General features: G+C 49.7%; 1 pseudogene; it reads left to right on the top strand.

The window, feature by feature from the left end:
• Window positions 1-1,346: 1,346 nt before the first annotated feature.
• LOC103287198 (RNA transcription, translation and transport factor protein-like) lies at window positions 1,347-7,550 on the top strand (annotated as a pseudogene).
• The last annotated feature ends 11,012 nt before the right edge of the window (window positions 7,551-18,562 follow it).

Genomic DNA, 18,562 nt, shown 5'->3' with positions numbered 1-18,562 from the left:
TTCAGCCACTTAATGCCACAGCCACGTTGAGCTCCTGAGCCATTCGTTCAGGTGGGCGGTGGGCTCCGGTGGCACGTGTCCTGCAGGTGGCCCTCACCGCCCCTCTCCCCAGGGATCAGCCAAGGGCAAAATATGAAGCCACCGTGACATCAGCTGCAAAGGAAGCCGAGTGGATAAACAGAGAGAGCGCGCGGGGCCAGAGGGTCAAAGCCCACGCACCCAGCGGCCTGGACCCGCGCCCAGCACTGATGTCATCACTCAGAGAGTCACTCAGTCTCTGAGGTCTTTAACGTCACTCTGCCCTCTCCCAAGGCTGCTCGAGAAACACTTGGGAACTGATTCATATCCTTGCAGACCTTTGCACGAGAAAATGAATCCAGAAACGGTACAAGCCAGTCACTGTCCCCAAGGAGGGAAAGCCACACTCCACAACCGCTCTGGGCCTTGATGCAGGTGCACAGACTGCATCCCAGCGCTGGTGACACAGGGCTGATGAGGGCTAAGATGCTCCAGCACCATCCACGGTCGCACAGCCCCGTCCTGTCCCCGCTCCTGCCATCTGTGCACACCTGCAGCAGGTGCAGCGGGACCTCAGGGCCAGGCCGCTCCCATGGGCTCTCGGCTCACACACACATGGCCAAGTGCGACAGAATCTCCTCTACGACCCTTTTCCAGGTCCGGATCCAGAAACGCACCCTTAGCTTTCGTTTCTCAGTGCCTGTCTCTCACCTACAAAATAGGAACGAAATATCTATGCCCCTTACAAGTCAGGATGGGGACAAAACAGAATAAAAGACTCAGAGAGCCCCCAGCCCCACGCCAGGCAGGGGTGTGGGTTAATTAAACTGGCTCCCTGCTGCACCCATTCTGTAAGGACTAGAGCCGTGGTCAGCAAACTGCAGCTCGCGAGCCACATGCAGCTCTTTGGCCCCTTGAGTGTGGCTCTTCCACAAAATACCACGGCCTGGGCGAGTCTATTTTGAAGAAGTGGCGTTAGAAGAAGTTTAAGTTTAAAAAATTTGGCTCTAGCCGAAACCGGTTTGGCTCAGTGGATAGAACGTCGGCCTGAGGACTCAAAGGTCCCGGGTTCGATTCCGGTCAAGGGCATGTACCTTGGTTGCGGCGGGCACATCCCCAGTGGGAGATGTGCAGGAGGCAGCTGATCGATGTCTCTCTCTCATCGATGTTTCTGACTCTCTATCCCTCTTCCTTCCTCTCTGTAAAAAATCAATAAAATATATTTAAAAAAAAAAAACTGACCTCAGACAGCTCCATCCAGGCCCAGGCCAGAAGGACTGAGGGGCCAGCACATGGAGCCCATCTGGCTCTCGAGCATGCCCGTCGAGATGGCACCTGGCGAGGTGAAGGCCCCACTGAAGCTCCACTTCCGGGGTGATCGGGAGGGAAGCAGCCCACGGGCAGCTCCGAGAGAAGCATGAGACGGGAGTCAGTGTGTAACGGGTGTGGCTTTTCTGTTGGGGAAGATGAATAACTTCTGGAGAAGGTGGTGGTGATGGCTGCACAACTGTGTGAATATGCGTAATGCCACTGAGCTGTGCACTTAGAGATGGCGGAAAGGGTCAATTTTATGTTATGTGTGTTTTACTAGAAAAAACAACAAGGGGGAAAATTTAAAAAAGAAGAGTGTCCGGAAGCACTTCCAAGGTCATACTTAGATTTTTGCTTCCTAAGCCAGGAAATATGTAACTTTGCGTTTGATTTATTCCCCTCTTATCAGCACTTCCAAAGACGAAAGCCGGGAACTGGTGCTCTCACAGTCACTGAGCCAAGATTCAAGTGTCCAGCGCCCACCGCAGCCTGCCAGCCTGCTTCCCGTCAGGCCTGCTGCCGCCGCTCTGGTCTGGGGATGGTCTGAGGACAAGGACACAGCCAGTCCTCAGGTCGCTGATCAGAGCGTGGGGGTTGTGCCTTTGCCCAGGGGTCGCACAGCCTCTCTCTAACTCATGTCAGATCAGAGGGCAGCCCCCTCACAAGAGTCTCTGCAAACCCAGCTCCTGGGAGGCGGACGCCACACGCACTGGCTGAGCCTGCGCATCCAGGGTTGGTTGACAGCGCCGACCCCCAGAGGGTGATGCTGGCTCCTCCCCCGGGGTGTCCAGCCGAGGAATATATGTGTGTGCCCTGCACCCAGGTGATGACCAATGTCTATCCAGGCCCCAGGAGACAGGGCGGCAGCAGAGGGTGGAAAGGAGGCTGAGCAGCCCCAGTAGATCCTATGTATGTATGTATGTATGTATGTATGTATGTATGTATGTATGTAGATCCTCCCTGAGGATATGCTCGTTGATTTTTTTAGAGAGAGGGGGAGGGAGGGAAAGAGAAAGAGAGAGAGGTGAGAGAGAACATCGATGGATTGCCCTCCATAAGTGCCCCAACAGGGGATTGAACTAGCAACCTAGGTATGAGCCCTGACTGGGAATCGAACCTGAAAACTTTCAGTATACGGGATGGCACTCCAACCAGCTAAGACACACTGGCCGGGCTCAGGGAACTGTTTTTAAAACAAGTAAACTTGTTTGATTCCCAGTCAGGGCACAGGCCCAGGTTGTGGACTCGGTCCCCAGTAGGGGAAGAGGGGGTGTAGAGGAGAGCCAGTCGATGCTGATGTTTCTCTCGCGTCTGTGTTTCCATCTCTTTCTCCCTCTCCCTTCCTCTCTAAAAAAATAAAAACATAGAACAAGTGAACTTGCTTCGGGAATCTGGAGATGGTAACATCCTCAGGACAGGGACCTGCCCTGGGCCTGCCTTGGGAACACCAGATTCCGAAGTTCCTATATCTGTAGCCCTAGAACGTAGTTCGAGGGAAGGGGCTTGTCCCAAACAGATGGCTGATCGAGGTGGAGTTTCCTAAACCCAATGCACCTGAAAGACCAAGCACCAAATAAGTATATCGTTTTCTCTCCACAGTCCTTTGCAACATCCTGCCACTTGTGAGGAACATTTCAGAGAATAAGCAGTTTTTGAGAAAACAGGAAAGATAAACTCTGAGTCTTTGCACAAATATGCATTCTACCAAAATCTAAATTTAATCTATTGACCAGCACAAGACAAATCAAAGGGTTACTGCGCAGTTACTCACACAGAAAATGGTGTCTCAAGGCGGAGCTTTGAACTGTTTATAATAATACAATAGATGCACAATCGCGCAGGAACACGGTTATTCTGCCCTTTGAAGCCTCCTGCAGTTCAAGAATTACACAGGCAGGAAGCAGAAATCAGTGCTTTGATTTGTTTAAAATAAATTAAACACACTGGCAACCATATTTCCTCTTGTTCAGAGGAAGGTACAGAAGATCAAAAATACCAGGTGACTGAAATGAAGAGCCGGTCTTCTTCGATAGCAAAGCCCCCCAAATATTGGTCCTTCGCGTACATTCGAAGACCTTACACCCGCAAATTTTAAAGAGATTACCGCTGTTCAAAATAATTCTGGCCCAGCCTCCATAGCTCAGTGGTTGAGTGTCGACATATGAACCAGGAGGTCATGGTTCGATTCTGGATCAGGAAACGTGCCCGGGTTGTGGGCTCGATCCCCAGTAGGGGGCGTGCAGAAGGCAGCCAATCAATGATTCTCTTTCATCATTGATGTTTCTCTCTCTCCCTCTCCCTTCCTCTCTGAAATCAATAAAAAATATATTTTTAAAAATAATAATAATTCTGGATTTCCTTCAGATTTCAGGGAATCCAAATAAATTTTAGAATCATTTTATTTTTATTTTTTAAAATATATTTTTATTGATTTCGGAGAGGAAGGGAGAGGAAGGAGAGATAGAAACATCAATGATGAGAGGGAATCATTGATTGGCTGCCTCCTGCACGCCCCCTATTGGGGACCGAGCCCGCAACCCAGGCATGTGCCCTTGACCGGAATCGAACCCGGGACCGTGGAGTCCGCAGGCTGACGCTCTAAACACTGAGCCAAACTGGCTAGCGCTAGAATCATTTTAGAATTGAGTCTTTTATTTTACCTTTGAAATTCAAACCTATATTTAGTGTGGCTGAAACACTCCCCTCTCCACTAGATCTTTTTTTTTTTTTAATATATTTTATTGATTTTTTACAGAGAGGAAGGGAGAGGGATAGAGAGCTAGAAACATCGATGAGAGAGAATCATCGACCAGCTGCCTCCTGCACACCCCCTACCAGGGATGTGCCCGCAGCCAATGCACATGCCCTTGACCGGAATCGAACCTGGGACCTTTCAGTCCGCAGACCGACGCTCTATCCACTGAGCCAAACCGGTTTCGGCTCCACTAGATCTTGCTGAAATGAAATAAAATTCGCAATGGTGAAACATTGGGGGAAATGAAATGCCAATTATAGAGGAACGTCTAAATCAATTATGATATATTAACCTGACAGATTATCATATGGCCATTAAAAAAGAAATAATGCGACATGTAAAAGATGTTTATGAGCAAAGCTGAGCAGAAAGAACCTAAATTGCCTGTACACGAAGATTCCAACAATGTACAATGTGTGTCCGCGTGATTAAAGACCAGGAGGAAGTCCGGGGGATGAAAGCAGCTATTATACTAGGATGGTGGGAATATGAGTAAAATGTTCTCTCATTTTTAAAAATGTTGTTGTAATAACCCTTGTATAATTACAAAGGTTTTAGGAAAACGACCTAACGCCCAGCTATCAGTACTATTCAAACGTAACAAACAATAATAATAGGAAAGAACCAGGAAGTGACCACCAACTCCCATAAGGGCGAGAGCAGAACCCTTCTTGGCAGACTTCCTGTGCGCCCGGCCGGCAGAGCCCGTGCCACCCGTGTCCTCAGGAAGCGCTGGGAAGGACAGCAGCCACATGGGGAATGCAGAGCTGCAAAAGGGCCCCTCAGACCCCCCACCACACACACACATGTTCTCCTTATCAATGCCAGTTTTAAGAAAGGGGAAATCTGTATTGCTATGGACTTGTAAGTTGACCACGTGAGGGCTTTCTACATCGTAGGAACAGGCCACAAATCCTCATGAGAACCACCCTGTAGGGAACAGCCATGATGATCGGGTGACGGCACCAGGAAACGTGGGGCAGTCACACTGGGCCAGACGCTGTTCCAAGGAATCTGGAGAGAACATGCACTTCCTGTGAGCACAGTAAACCAATGGCTGGAAACAGCCCTGAACAAAACCAGGTGTGTGAACCCCTGGCTCAGGTCCCAGGCAGGGACACCTGCAGCATCGTCACAGGCTTGCTCTCACCTTTAAGGCGATTCCACCAGGCTGTCTGCATACTCCAGGCACACAGAGAAGCCATGTGCTCTGCTGCCTGCTGCGCTTCCTAAAGCACATGTGGGAAGAGAAGGGCAGGGGCGAGGACCACTCCCAAGCCCTGGCAATGCCTTCACCGGATGTGTGAGCTGCAGGACTCACTCAGCCTCTGTGAGCCTCCCCTTCCTGTTCCCTAAGATAAAGGGATGTGCGGCCACGCCCCTGCACAACGTGGTCCCTTCCACAACACTCACAGCCCCCGTCTGTTTGCTGGGCACATGCATCTGCACACGTCTCCAGGGGCATCAGGCCACTGAGTCACTGTGCTGCCTTTCTACTGCAGCCCTCCAGAGCCCTTGGAAGCCAAGGTGAGAGGCGTGGACTGTGAAGTTTGCAGATGTCAGACATGCTGATGTCTGGTGATGACAGTGGTGATACCAGCTAGCACTTGTTACAGCATTCACATTTGCCCGGCCCTTGCTAACTCATCCTATCTAATAAAGAGGGAATATGCTAATTGACCCTCAAGCTGTCACAAAGATGGCAGTGCCCACAGCCAATAAGGAGGGAATATGCTAATTGCTGCCCCGCCCTCAAAGATGGTGGCGCCCACAGCCAATAAGGAGAGGATACTAATTGACTGGCCCCACCCTCAAGATGGCAGCACCCAGTCCCCTCACCCCCACAGGGGCAGCAGGCCAGGTGGGCCCGGCCGCTCCGCACGCCTGCCTCTGGAGTCTCCCAGTCCCCTCAGCCCCCCAGCTGCCCAGGGCCAGCCCCAGGCGCCGGCAAGCCTTGGATGGCGACTGCCCAGCCGCCCAGGGCCGGCCCAAGGCGCAGGCAAGCCTCAGATGGTGGCTGCCCAGCCGCCCAGGGCTGCCCGAGGCTCAGGTAACCAGGGCCGGCTGAGGCTTGCGCTGCCGGCAGTGGCAGCAGCAGAGGTGTGATGGGGGCATTGCCTTCCCCTGATCGCCGGGTCACCTCCCACCCCTGAGGGCTCCCGGACTGTGAGAGGGGGCAGGCCGGGCTGAGGGACCCCCCCCCTCCAGTGCATGAATTTTCATGCACCAGGCCTCTAGTTTACATATATTTGCTCATTTAAACTTCACAACCACCTTTAAGAATGATAATATTATGGTTATCTACATTTTAGAGATGAGAAAATTGAGGCACAGAGAACTGAAGTTGCTCAAAATTGTGGTTCATCACATCAGAGATTTTGGAGAAATTGGTTCCCTTGTGCATTGCTGGTGGGAATGTAAAATGGTTCAACTACGATGGGAAAGAGTTTGGTGGTCCCTCAAAAAGTCAAACATAGAATTACCATATGACCCAACAATTTGATCCTTAGGTGTATGTTCTAAAGAACTGAAAGCAAGGACTCGAACAGATGCTCATGCATCCGTGTTCACAACAGCGTTATTCACAAGGCGGAAAGAACTGAAGTGTCCGTTAATAGATACATAGATATACAACATGTGGTCTAGTCATACAATGGAACATAATTCAGCCATAAGGGGAAGGAAACTCTGACAAGTACTACAATGTGGAAGAACTTTGAAAACATGCAAAGTGAGTCTCCTCGCCTCTCCTCTCCCGTCCCAACTACCACAACCTTTGCCGAATTCAACTGCAAAGATGAAACAGAATTTAGAAACTTTATTGTTTGGCTTGAAGACCAGAAAATCAGACACTACAAGACTGAAGACAGAGGTAATTTAAGAAACATCCACAACAGTGACTGGCCCAAGTTCTTTGAAAAGTATCTCACAGATGTTAGCTGTCCTTTCAAGATTCAAGACCGACAGGAAGCAATTGAGTGGCTTCACTTTAGCCGTTCGACTTGAATATGGAGATAACACTGAAAAAATGTAAGGACTCGGTATCTGATAATACAAAAAATGCTGACAATGCAGCTAAAAATGCAGAGCCATTGATCAGTTTGGATGTGAATAATCCTGATTTTAAGGCTGGTGTAATGGCTTTGGCTAACCTTCAGAGTCAATGTCATGATGATTACCTGGTAATGCTTAAGGCAATTTGCATTTTGGTCCAGGAACGCCTGACACAGGATGCAGTTGCTAACGCAAATCAAGTAAAAGAGGGGTTGCCTGTTGCTTTAGACAAGCATAGTCTTGGTCTTGACACCGGAGATGCAGTCCTAATGAAGCTGCTCAAATTCTGCGATTGCCGCACATAGAAGAGCTCAGAGAGCTGCAGACAAAAATTAATGAAGCCGTAGTAGCTGTTCAGACCATTATTGCTGATCCAAAGACAGACCACAGCCTGGGGAAAGTTGGAAGATGAACCTTTTAGCATTTCAGCCTCTCGCCTGTTTAGTACAGTTGGGAAGCATGTGTTTCAAAATCAAACATCACATTTTCAAGGGAAGAATCCTAGAAAACTGATTATGTTTTAGAGATTTACCATCATTGCTTTTTCGTTAATAAAGTTTGTGGAAGCGGGGGAAAAAAAGAAAACAAGCTAAGTGAAATAAACCAAAAGGACGAGTTCTGTATGATTCAACTTATATGAGGCACCTCAAATAGGCAAACTCATGGAGACAGAAAGTAGAACACAGGTTACCAGAGGCTTGAGAGAAAGGGAATGAAGATTGTTCAATAGATACAGAGTTTCAGGTGGGATGATGAAAAAGTCCTAGAATATGTATACAGGGTGTCCCCCCAAAATGTATACACACTGTAACAGCTGATAGCTCTGCCCTAGCTGGTTTGGCTCAGTGGATAAAGCGTCGGCCTGCAGACTGAAGGGTCCCAGGTTTGATTTCGGTCAAGGGCACATGCCTGGGTTGTGGGCTCGATCCCCAGTGCAGGGCGTGCAGGAGGCGGCCAATCAATGATTATCTATCATCATTGATGTTTCTATCTCTCTCCCCCTCTCCTTTCCTCTCTGAAATCAATAAAAATATATGTCAAAACAAGCAAACAAACAAAAACAGCTGATAGCTCAATTTTGAAAATGAAATGTATTTTAATAAACACTGCCTTTATAATTATTCAAAGTATATGTACACATTTTGGGGAACACCCAATGTCTACTGAACCCCTTTTCTTCCAAAAGCATGAAGTTGTTCATCATGTTCCTCCATTTTCCTTCTAATGTTTGTAGAATCTGTTCTGTTATTAATTATTGTTATTGCCCATATTGGTAATTTGGGAGATCGTTTTCTTAATCAGTCTAACTGGAGGTTTATCAATTCTCTTGATCTTTTTAAAGAACCAGCTGTTGGTTTTATTGATTTTTACCTATTGTTTGTCTGTTTTCTGTTTCCCTGATTTCAGTTATTTATTACTTTTTTCCATCATTCATGTAATAACCCACATTTAGCAATGCGGCAGAAAACAGCTTGTAGAGAACCCAGAATGAAAATCTGTTTCTTCCTATCCTGCTGAAACATTAGCATTCCCCAAATTACTGCTATTCATGATCTTAACCACACTTCCTTACAAATATGTGGCACCAGCTATGATAGTAAGTGAGCGGTTATCAAATCGAGGCACCTCTCCCTCCTCTCAGTTTCAAAACAGTGACAGGAAATGGAAAAAGGGAAAACACCTCAGCGTTTGCAAGCTGGTGACAGTCTCCTGACCAGCACAGGAAGGAAATGACCGTGAGGACACCTGTGCAGCGGCTAGAGGCAGGCTTGCCTCTTCGGATGTCATGCACACAGCACGCACACACACACACTTAGGGCGGGTAACCGATGTCATGCACACAGCACGCACACACACACACTTAGGGCGGGTAACCGACAGCACGCCAGGCACCATCCGCCAGGCTGGCACGGTGCAGACCCCCACATTGCATCTCTCCCTCGGCCTTGCTTTCCTGAAGGCTCATTTTGGATACAAGCTGAAATACTTGCAGATGGCATGATATCTGAGGTTTGCATCTAATTAACCCAGGGTGAGGGCAGGGGGCGGGGGGGCAGGGGGCTGGATGAAACAGAATGTGCGTGAATTGGGACCTGCTGGGGCTGGGAATGGACCAGGGGAAGTGATTACACTATTCTCTATGTGTATTTTTCTATAACGAAGTGATTTTTAAAAAGACAAAAACCTCCCTCCTTTCCTCCTTGGTATTTTCCAAACATCCAAATGTTAATAATGCTCTCTTAAACGAAAACAAGAGCGATCATCTCAGCAGAACTGACTCAACCCTACTCTAGCTGAACTAGGCCAGGAAAAGTCTTACAAATGAGCTCTACATATTTGCTCACTCAACGTATATTTACCGGGAAACTACCCTGCACCAGGTCCTCTTCTGTGACCAAGGAGCAGCAGGGAGCAGGTGTCATACAAGGGAGAGGCAGGGGCACAAAGTGTGGGCAGAGCAGAGAGCAGGACCGAGGGAGGGTGGGCCTCAGGGGCTGGGGGCTCTCTGAGATCACAGTGTGGCTGGGTCAGGCTGGGCTGGGCAGGAGACCTTGCAGGCCTTAGACAGACTGCGGCTTGGACCCACGAGACGTGGACATCTGCCTTCACGCAGGCCTGACTAATCACTAACCACATCCTAACCACAGCTTGCTATTTGCCAAGGGATAAAAAGAACCCCACCCAACTGGGGCCTTGAGGCCCCAACTGGAAAACAGGAAGAACCTAGTTGGGGCCCTCTCCACAGGCTGGCAGGCAACGGGTACCAAGTGCCCAGCCCAGGAAGACAGCAGCACGGGCTGTCCTTGGGGAGCAGAGCTGGGCAGAGAGGAGGGCCCTCAGCCTCCAGCCCCTTGCCCAGGGCTCACACCCTGCAGGAGGCTCCAGGAGGCAGAGGCCGATTCTCAGGGCCCCTTCTCTCCCAAACTCCAGCAGCGTGAGAACTGCCAGGTGCACAAACAGTCCTCTTGGCAAAAGCAACCTGAGGCATAATAAGACCAGCAACTCTTGTTGTTGTTTTTTAATCCTCACCCAAGGAGTGAGGATATTTTTCCCATTGATTCTTCAGAGAAGAGTGGAAGGGAGTGGGGAGAGGCGAAGAGAGACAGAGAAACATCGATGTGAGAGACACATTGATTGGTTGCCTCCCGCATTCGCCCCAGCTGGGGGCGGAGATGAGCCTGCAACCCAGGTACATGCCCTTGACTGAGAAGCGAACCTGCAACCCTCCGGTGCGCAGGCCAATGTTCTAACCGCTAAGCCACGCCAGCCAGGGCAAGATCAGAAACCCTTTCACTGGGGCCCTGACTTCCCACACTCACACTGGAGTCGTTCACTCCTGCTGCCAGCAGATACTTCCTGGGTGCCTACCACCATCAAGCCCTGTGCCAGGAACCGAGAAAGCAGCATCTGAGCAGACTTGAGGGGAGTGAGGGGGATCCGTGCCAGACAGCAGGCACAGCCGGGCAAAGGCCCCAAAGCAGGAGCCTGGTCTGCTGTAGACGAAGGGGGGCAGTGGGAGGGGGAGAACAGTAAGTCCCAAAGGTCATGGCCACCTGGGGCCTCTGCCTGTTACTGAGTGAATGTGGGCCAGAGCAGAGCAAAGAGTAGCATGATCCCTAGAGTCGTGGCTAATGTCACACACAGTTGGAGAGAAGGTCCTTGGATGACAGCTCTGTCTGACATTGGTCCTGTTTCCCACGGGCTTCCCTACAGCCCCTGGCATGACAACGGAGAGAATCAGGGTTCTCACTATGTTCTGAGGCCAGTTATCAAAACTAAGGTGGCTGGGCACTTCCAGGCACACTAAACTGATTTCTACGAGGTGCCTGAATGAAAGGAATTCACCCTAAGATGTGAATGAATGAAGACAAATGTCAAAACCCTCCAGGAAAGCTTAAGAAGGTGCTAATGCACCGAGCGTCTAACTGGTAAACTTTCCAGCAGTAGAAATTTCAGGCCGTGTATCGCATCAAAGAAGGAGGGTGTCCAGGGCCCAGAACGGACACGGATTGCTCAAGTTCCAGGTCTCTCAAGATTGCAGGACCCAGAGGTCCCACGAGCTCCCGTCTCTGACGACTGCCATTCTCCGCTCAGTGGCCATTTGAGCCTGACCTGAGCTCTGAGGCGGCTGTGACTCATCAGGTCTCGTCTGCTGGGTGTCCGGTCCCAGGCGCCTGGCCCTGGACTCAGCCCTGGGATCCCAGCTCACAGAGAGAAGAATATAATGAACCCCGAGGTGGCCATCATCCAGCTTCAATAACTCTTGATGTGCTGCCATTTTTCTCTCCACCCCTCAAACCTTTCTTCTTTCTTGTATTTTTTTAAAATATATTTTATTGATTTTTTTACAGAGAGGAAGGGAGAGGGAGAGGGATAGAGAGTTAGAAACATCGATGAGAGAGAAACATCGATCAGCTGCCTCCTGCACACCCCCTACTGGGGATGAGCCCGCAACCAAGGTACATGCCCTCGACCAGAATCGAACCTGGGACCCTTCAGTCCGAAGGCCGACGCTCTATCCGCTGAGCCAAACCGGTTAGGGCTCTTCTTTCTTGTTTTTCCTTGTTCTGCCCACAAACACTTCAGTATGTACACAGACACGCTCTTACACACACACATGCACGTATGGGAGGAGCTCTGGGTATCAACTCAGAGGAACACATACAATGTGAGCGCCATCGGGGCCGGGTGCTCCCCACAGGCTTGGGTTCTCAAGCAGCCCAGGCTGGACCCCTCAGAATAGGCGCCTTGAACCTCAGGTGGTAAAGTTATTTGGCTGCGAGCCGGGTCTCTCCCGGCACGCTGTCACACCCTTCCCGACGCGAACAAACACAAAGAGAAGCGTCCCGCAGAGTCACCTACTTGGCTGAACTGTGCACCTGGTCACCCTCCGGGAAGCTTCCTTCGCGGGTATTTTTCTCCCCCACACAGAGCGTGCCTACGGAACAAGCCGAGAGTGACAAAAACAGGAAAGCCCGAACTGGCGTAGACCGCGTGGCCAAGGTCTGTCCGAAAGTGGGGCCCAAACTCATAACCCAGATCCCAAAGAAAACAGATGATGCCACGGTGTCTGAGTCCCCTTCTAGCCTAAAAAATACAGTCGGGAGAGTAAAGCACAGTGACCAAGAGGCCCTGCTAGCATGTGCTGGGCCGTACAATGAGAAGGGACAAATATGTTTATCCTCAATCCTCAGGAGTCACAAATCATTTCACAGCTGTTCGTCTTGGCAACCACCACTCTGGAGGCGAGAGGGCTATGGCACGAGTCTTCATTGTCACTTCGGGCAAGAATCCCACATGCCAAAGGCCCATATTTGTCTGAAGGAAAACTAGGTTTTAAGTAATAAGATTTTTTTTTTTAACAGTCAACATGTTGGAGCACATGAAAGGTTTTTAAAAATCATTAATAAATTCAGAGATTTATTAGCACCAATGCCGTACCCACTTTTCAATCCAGATCACATGATTGCTTCCAAATAACTCTCTCGGCCAGGTGTAGCGAGCGGGATGCTGCACGGGTAACTGTGGAGAAACCAGGCTGAGTCTGTCCTCACCGGTGGCCCACACTGAGCCAGCTACCCCAGCCCTCCCTCTCCCCCAGCTCCTGCTCCAAGTGGTGCCCCATCCTCCCCAATCGCTACCTGTGCTCCATCGCCACTGCCACCACACCTGAGAGACTGGGAGGTGACAGGCACTCCGTAAGATCGGGTAATGGAAGACAGGTGGACCTCAGCCTTCCCGGATTAAGCCAGAATTTGAGAAACTCAGAGGCGTTTGGGTCCCTGTATCTTATTTTTCAGAAACACACACACACACACACACACACACACACACACACACACACACACAAAACTGAATTTAGGAAAGTTATCTTCTGTGTACATACATGCCAAGTCATTCTCCCCGGGTGGGGAGCTTTCACTCCAAGGCCATTCCCTGAACAGCTGCTGCCCCTCGGGGAAGCCAGCTCAGTACCTGAGTTCCCTCCCCAGGGCAGAGGCCAACGCTACTTACTGCCTCCACTGCACAGTGGGTGCGGGCCCTCAACCCCTCCAGCAAATTCCCATTTCAGTGATAGCAAGTCCAGCCGCTTACTACCCCAACCACACTCCATCTCACCCCAACCTCATTCCAACTTATTCCAAGACTATTCTACCACACCCCAACTCACTCCTCTTCACCAACCTTACTGCATCTCACCCCAACCTCAATCCACCTCATTCCAACCTTTTCCACCTCACTCCAACTACCCTAATCTCACTCTATCTCACCTTCAACCTTACTCCACCTCAGTCCAATCTTTTTAAAAATATATATTTTTATTGCTTTCAGAGAGAAAGGGAGAGGGAGAGATAGAAACATCAATGATGAGAGAGAATCATTGATCAGCTGCCTCCTGCACGCCCCCTACTGGGGATCGAGCCCGCAACCCGTGCCTGTGCCCTTGACCGAAATCAAAGCTGGGACCCTTCAGTCCAGAGGCTGATGCGCTATCCACTGAGCCAAACCAGCTAGGGCTTCACTCCAAACTTACTTCACACCTCACCCCATCTTACTCCACTTCATTCCAACCTCATTTCAACATCACTCTAACCTCACTCCAACCTCATTCCACTTTACCCCATTCCCACTTGCTCCCTCATCCTAACCTTACCCCACCCCACTCCAACCTTACTCCACCTTACTATGAAGTACTCAATAAATACTAACAACTATTTTTATTAGCCTTCAAAGTTTTTAAATTTAGTTTAAATTATTATTTAAAAAAAACCCAAGGTTATTTATAAGTTACCTTTGGGTAAATTTTTGTTACTTCCTTTTTATAAAAACTTTAATTTGTTATTGACGTTGATCTGACTAGCTACGGAATACTTCTGGGTAACAGCTACGGAAAAGAAAAAGTCCTTCAGATAACTTTGCGTAGGCTCTGGCAAGGCACCTCATATCATCGCACTTTAATCTCCTCAACTATAAAATGAGGTTACAATGAGTCTACTCTGAAGAATGGTGATAAGAAATAATAAAAGTCACTGTATTGTTGTTATGCACCTAACTAATACAAGATACTCTGAAAACACGCACTGTGTACTGAGAAGGCAGGCTCCTGGCAGAGCTCCACAGGCCTGGGGTCCTCCCAGGAGCTATAACACCAGGGAAGAGCTTAGAGATGGTCCACTCCCAAACATCATGATTGAACATGGCTTTGCCAAGGCCATTCAGACACATGCCAGTGCTCTGGTCGTGCCAGCCAGCACACTGTCACCAGGCTAGGACTATTTTATCTTCAGATCGGAGTGCCTGGAACAAGGTCTACACTTGGTAGAAAATCAAATGTCTTAATGACTCAATCCCTGGTGGGGTTTCCAGACCCAGGAGTCATCCTAGACTCAGCTGTGATGGGGAGCCAATGAAGTGTCAATTATTATCTCTAAAATCTCTCTGAAATCCTGCTTCCAGCCCCGTCCCCACTGCACTCCCAGGCTCAGGCCCTCATCACTCCAGGGACTATGAGATTAACTTCCTTCCTCCAAAATCCCCTTTGTACAATTACCCTTCCTGTCTGGTTCCTGACAGAGTCACTTTACTGAAACACGCATCGGCTAGTAGTTCCATGCCTGAAGACCTTCTGCAGCCTTTCACTGCCTAACGGGGCTTTGAAGACCCTCCACACTCTTCCTCCCCACCCCCACCAAGTATACCTATTGTCTCCCCACATGCCCAACACTACTCTGGCAGCCATTCCCAGAACTCTCCAGACCCATCAGTGGGCTGTGCAGGCCTTAGGGCATCCCCATTGCCGGGAGCACCCCCCACCCCACCCCCACTTCCATCTCATCCTTCCAGGCCCTGTTCAGAGGTCATGGGTGAAACCTGCACTGACTCTCCCTCCTCCCACGCAGAAGTCACTCACGCCTGGCTTTCACTCTGTCCTCTATTGCCCTGTGCACACTGCTCATTTCAGCACGTGGTCTTGGACGAGGTCCCGGCTACCCTGTCCCTCACGCCACCCCCGCAGGTGAGCCAGGCCAGGCACACGCTGCCGCACCCAATGCAAGCGTGCGCATGAGTTGGTCAAGCGGCCATCATGTTTCCTTCAATTTAATAATTTGCGGTGTTGAACACTTGCGCACCCTGCTCGTTTTAACAATGGGAATAAAGAGCTCCGGGAATATGACGTGCCTGGCCCGAAGCCACGGCGCTGGACACAGCTGGGACCTCGACCATAGGATTAGACATCTTCTTCACCCATGCCTGGTGGGCGTGGCTCAGTGGTTGAGCGTCAACCTATGAACCAGGAGGTCTGGGTTGGATTCCGGGTCAGGAAATCCTGGGTGGGGGGCTCCATCCCCAGGGTGGGGCGTGCAGAAGGCAGCCGATCAATGATTCTCTCTGATCATTGATGTTTCTATCTCTCTCTCTCCCTCTCCCTGCCTCCCTGAAATCAATAAAAATATTATTTAAAAAAAGAAATCTTATTCACCCACGTTAAGCAAAGCCCCCGCACTTAAGGCGGTGACAGTGGGCGATGAGAAACACGGGGGGCTTTGGAGTGGTCGCCAGCTGCTCCGCCGGGGCCCCTGAGTTCGTGAGAACTCAAGTCCGTCCAAGCCAAAGCCCCAGCCGCATTCGGTTCCTTCCACACTCGAAGGATGGGAATTTTCCCTCCTTTCCCGGCCCGTAGGAGAACTTGGGGTCGCGGACCCCTGCGCACCCGCCACGCGCATGCGTGGCCCCGCGCTCGCGCATGCGTGGCTTGCGCGCCCTCCCCTGCCGCATGCGCCGGAGCCCTGAGGTGGCCTCGAGGCCTGGCGCGACTGACGGCGTCCGCGACAGGGTCCTGGTCAGTGCTGACCGGCTCCCCGCAAGGCTGCGGCCCGGCGGGCCTGGGTCCCGAGCACCCACGATGATGTGTGGCGCCGGCGCCCCTGGGCCGGAGCTGGACAGGCCGCGGGATGTCCCAACGCTGCAGCGGCGAGTGGACGCGGTGCCTTGGAGGTAGGGATGCGCGGCGCTCCCCTCCACACGGGGGCCCCCCTCGAAGGGTGTGTGAGGCGCTCGGTAGTGACAGAGACGGCAGGCACGATGTATACCTTCTCCCTGCTCCCTGACCACTGACTTCCTGATTCGTATACATTTCACCAGACACGCGGCGGGAACGACGGCTTTGCGGGTCGTTTCAGTCGGCCTCTCCCCTGGGGAGCCTGGCAGTGTGCCCTGGAGCCAGACCCCCGAGTTAGCGTTACAGCTCCGTGGTCCCCTAGTCCTGAGAGCCCGAGAGTTTACCTCTGCAGTGCCTCGGTTTCCGCAGATGGAACGTGGGGCTAGTGATCACACCTCACGGGGAATGGTGTGAGGTTCAAATGAGTTGATGTTAGTAGAGAATGAGATGGGTGCCTGGAAAGCACTCTATGGGGGTTTGGTGTTATTATTGCTGTTTTTATTAGAGCTGTGTGTAACAAGGCGTTTTATGGGCCTCTTCCTGTTACCATGGAATTTATGAGTCAGGGCACAAAGCGGACCTAGAGGCACTTCGTGTCCTACGCAGTAGAGAGAATCCCTTACGTCTATGCACCCAGAGCTCATTAAAAGGCTGCAGAACCAGACCTGCCAGAAGGGAGTAAGGGGGAATTTGCGGAGAGTGATGGGAATATTTCCTATCTTGATTGTGGTGGTAGAATTCTACACCCTAAATCAGGGGTCCTCAAACTTTTTAAACAGGGGGCCAGTTCACTGTCCCTCAGACCGTTGGAGGGCCGGACTATAGTTTTAAAAAAAAAAACCTATGAACAAATTCCTATGCATGCACATATCTTATTTTGAAGTAAAAAAATAAAACGGCAAAAACACCCGCATGTGGCCCGCGGGCCGTAGTTTGAGGACGCCTGTGGCCTAAATGGTGAATGTTATTTATGTAAATTACTAGAGGCCTGGTGCACAAATTCATGCAGGGATGGGGTCCAGCCAGCCCATGGGGCCCATCGGGTAGTGGGGAGAGGTGGAGGTGAGGAGGGGCCGCCTGTGGTTGGGACTCAGCCAGCCCCCTAGTGGAACTCCCTGTAGAACTCCTGGTGGAGGGGACAATTTGCATATTAGCCTTTTATTATATAGGATACCTCAGTAAACCTGAAGAAAATTAATTTTTAAAAAGACCCCATTAAGAAAATGATAAGCAAAGTCACAAAATGGGAGGAAATCAAAACACATATCTGATAAAAGACTTCTACCCAAAATTCATAAAGAACTCACTCAACCCTACAATAAAACTACAAACAAAGCAGATATGTCACCAAAGAAGATATTCAAATGGCAAGTAAGTACATGAAGGATGCTCACCTGTCATCTGTCACTAGGGAAACACAAAGCCACAGCGAGACACCAGTAAAGCAGTGCACATCCACCCAAATGGCCAACATTTTAAAGACTGACAACAGCAAGTGTTGGTGATGATGGAAAGCAACTGGGATTCTCATACGCTGCTAGTAAGAATGCAAAATGATACGACCAATTTGGAAGCAAGTTTCTTACAAAGTTGTCATACACGTACCATTCAACCCAGCACTCCCACTCCTACTTATTTACCCAAGAGAAATGAAAACATTCCATACTAGACTTGTACTAAAATGTTAATAGAAGCATAATTAATAATAGTCAAAAACTAGAAACCACCTAAAAGTCTATCAATTAATGGATAGGTAAACAAATTGCGATAGATCCATACACTAGAATCCTACTCAAAAACAGAAAGAAACTACTGATACATGCAACAATATGGATGGGTCTGAAATTGGTTAAGCTAGGTGGAAGAGCCAGAAATCAGAGGCTGCATATTGTAAAATACCATTGATAATGAAATTCTTAAAAGGCAAAACTATTGTTATAGAAAGCAGATATGTTAGAGGTTGGGAGTGGAGGGAGAGGACTGACTACAAAGGAGCACAGAGTGAACTCTATATCATAATTGTGGTGGTGGTGTTTACAGGGCTGCATATTTGTCAAAACTCACTGAATTGTACACTTAAACTTGGCAAACTTTGTTGTAAGTGAAGTATACCTCAATTTTTTAAAAAGCAAATTAGTGTTGGCCTAAGAAAAAACTACAAGCAGTGAGCCTTTAGGTATAGATATATTTGCTCTTTTCCCTAATTCATCTTGCATGACCCAAGATCAGAGAAGTGAAATCCAAAGAAAGGAATGTAGGATTGTGGCTCCAGAGGCAGCCACATCCCACCCTTTCTCTTGTGTCCTATGCAGTATACCCAGCTGGTGATGGGAGTGGGCAGAGTTTTACCTGGTATTTGAGACTGAACCGGCTGGACTTTGAATAATTGCTAGGCATTGGAAAGTTACAAAATCTGCCCAAAATATGATTAAAGGGAGGTATGGGGAATTTGACAGGTATTGATGGAAGGCAACAATTAGAGC

The sequence above is a fragment of the Eptesicus fuscus genome, chromosome 23 (genome assembly GCF_027574615.1).
Source record: "Eptesicus fuscus isolate TK198812 chromosome 23, DD_ASM_mEF_20220401, whole genome shotgun sequence".
NCBI classification, from domain to species: domain Eukaryota; kingdom Metazoa; phylum Chordata; class Mammalia; order Chiroptera; family Vespertilionidae; genus Eptesicus; species Eptesicus fuscus.
This window is presented reverse-complemented; position numbering and strand designations above follow the sequence as displayed.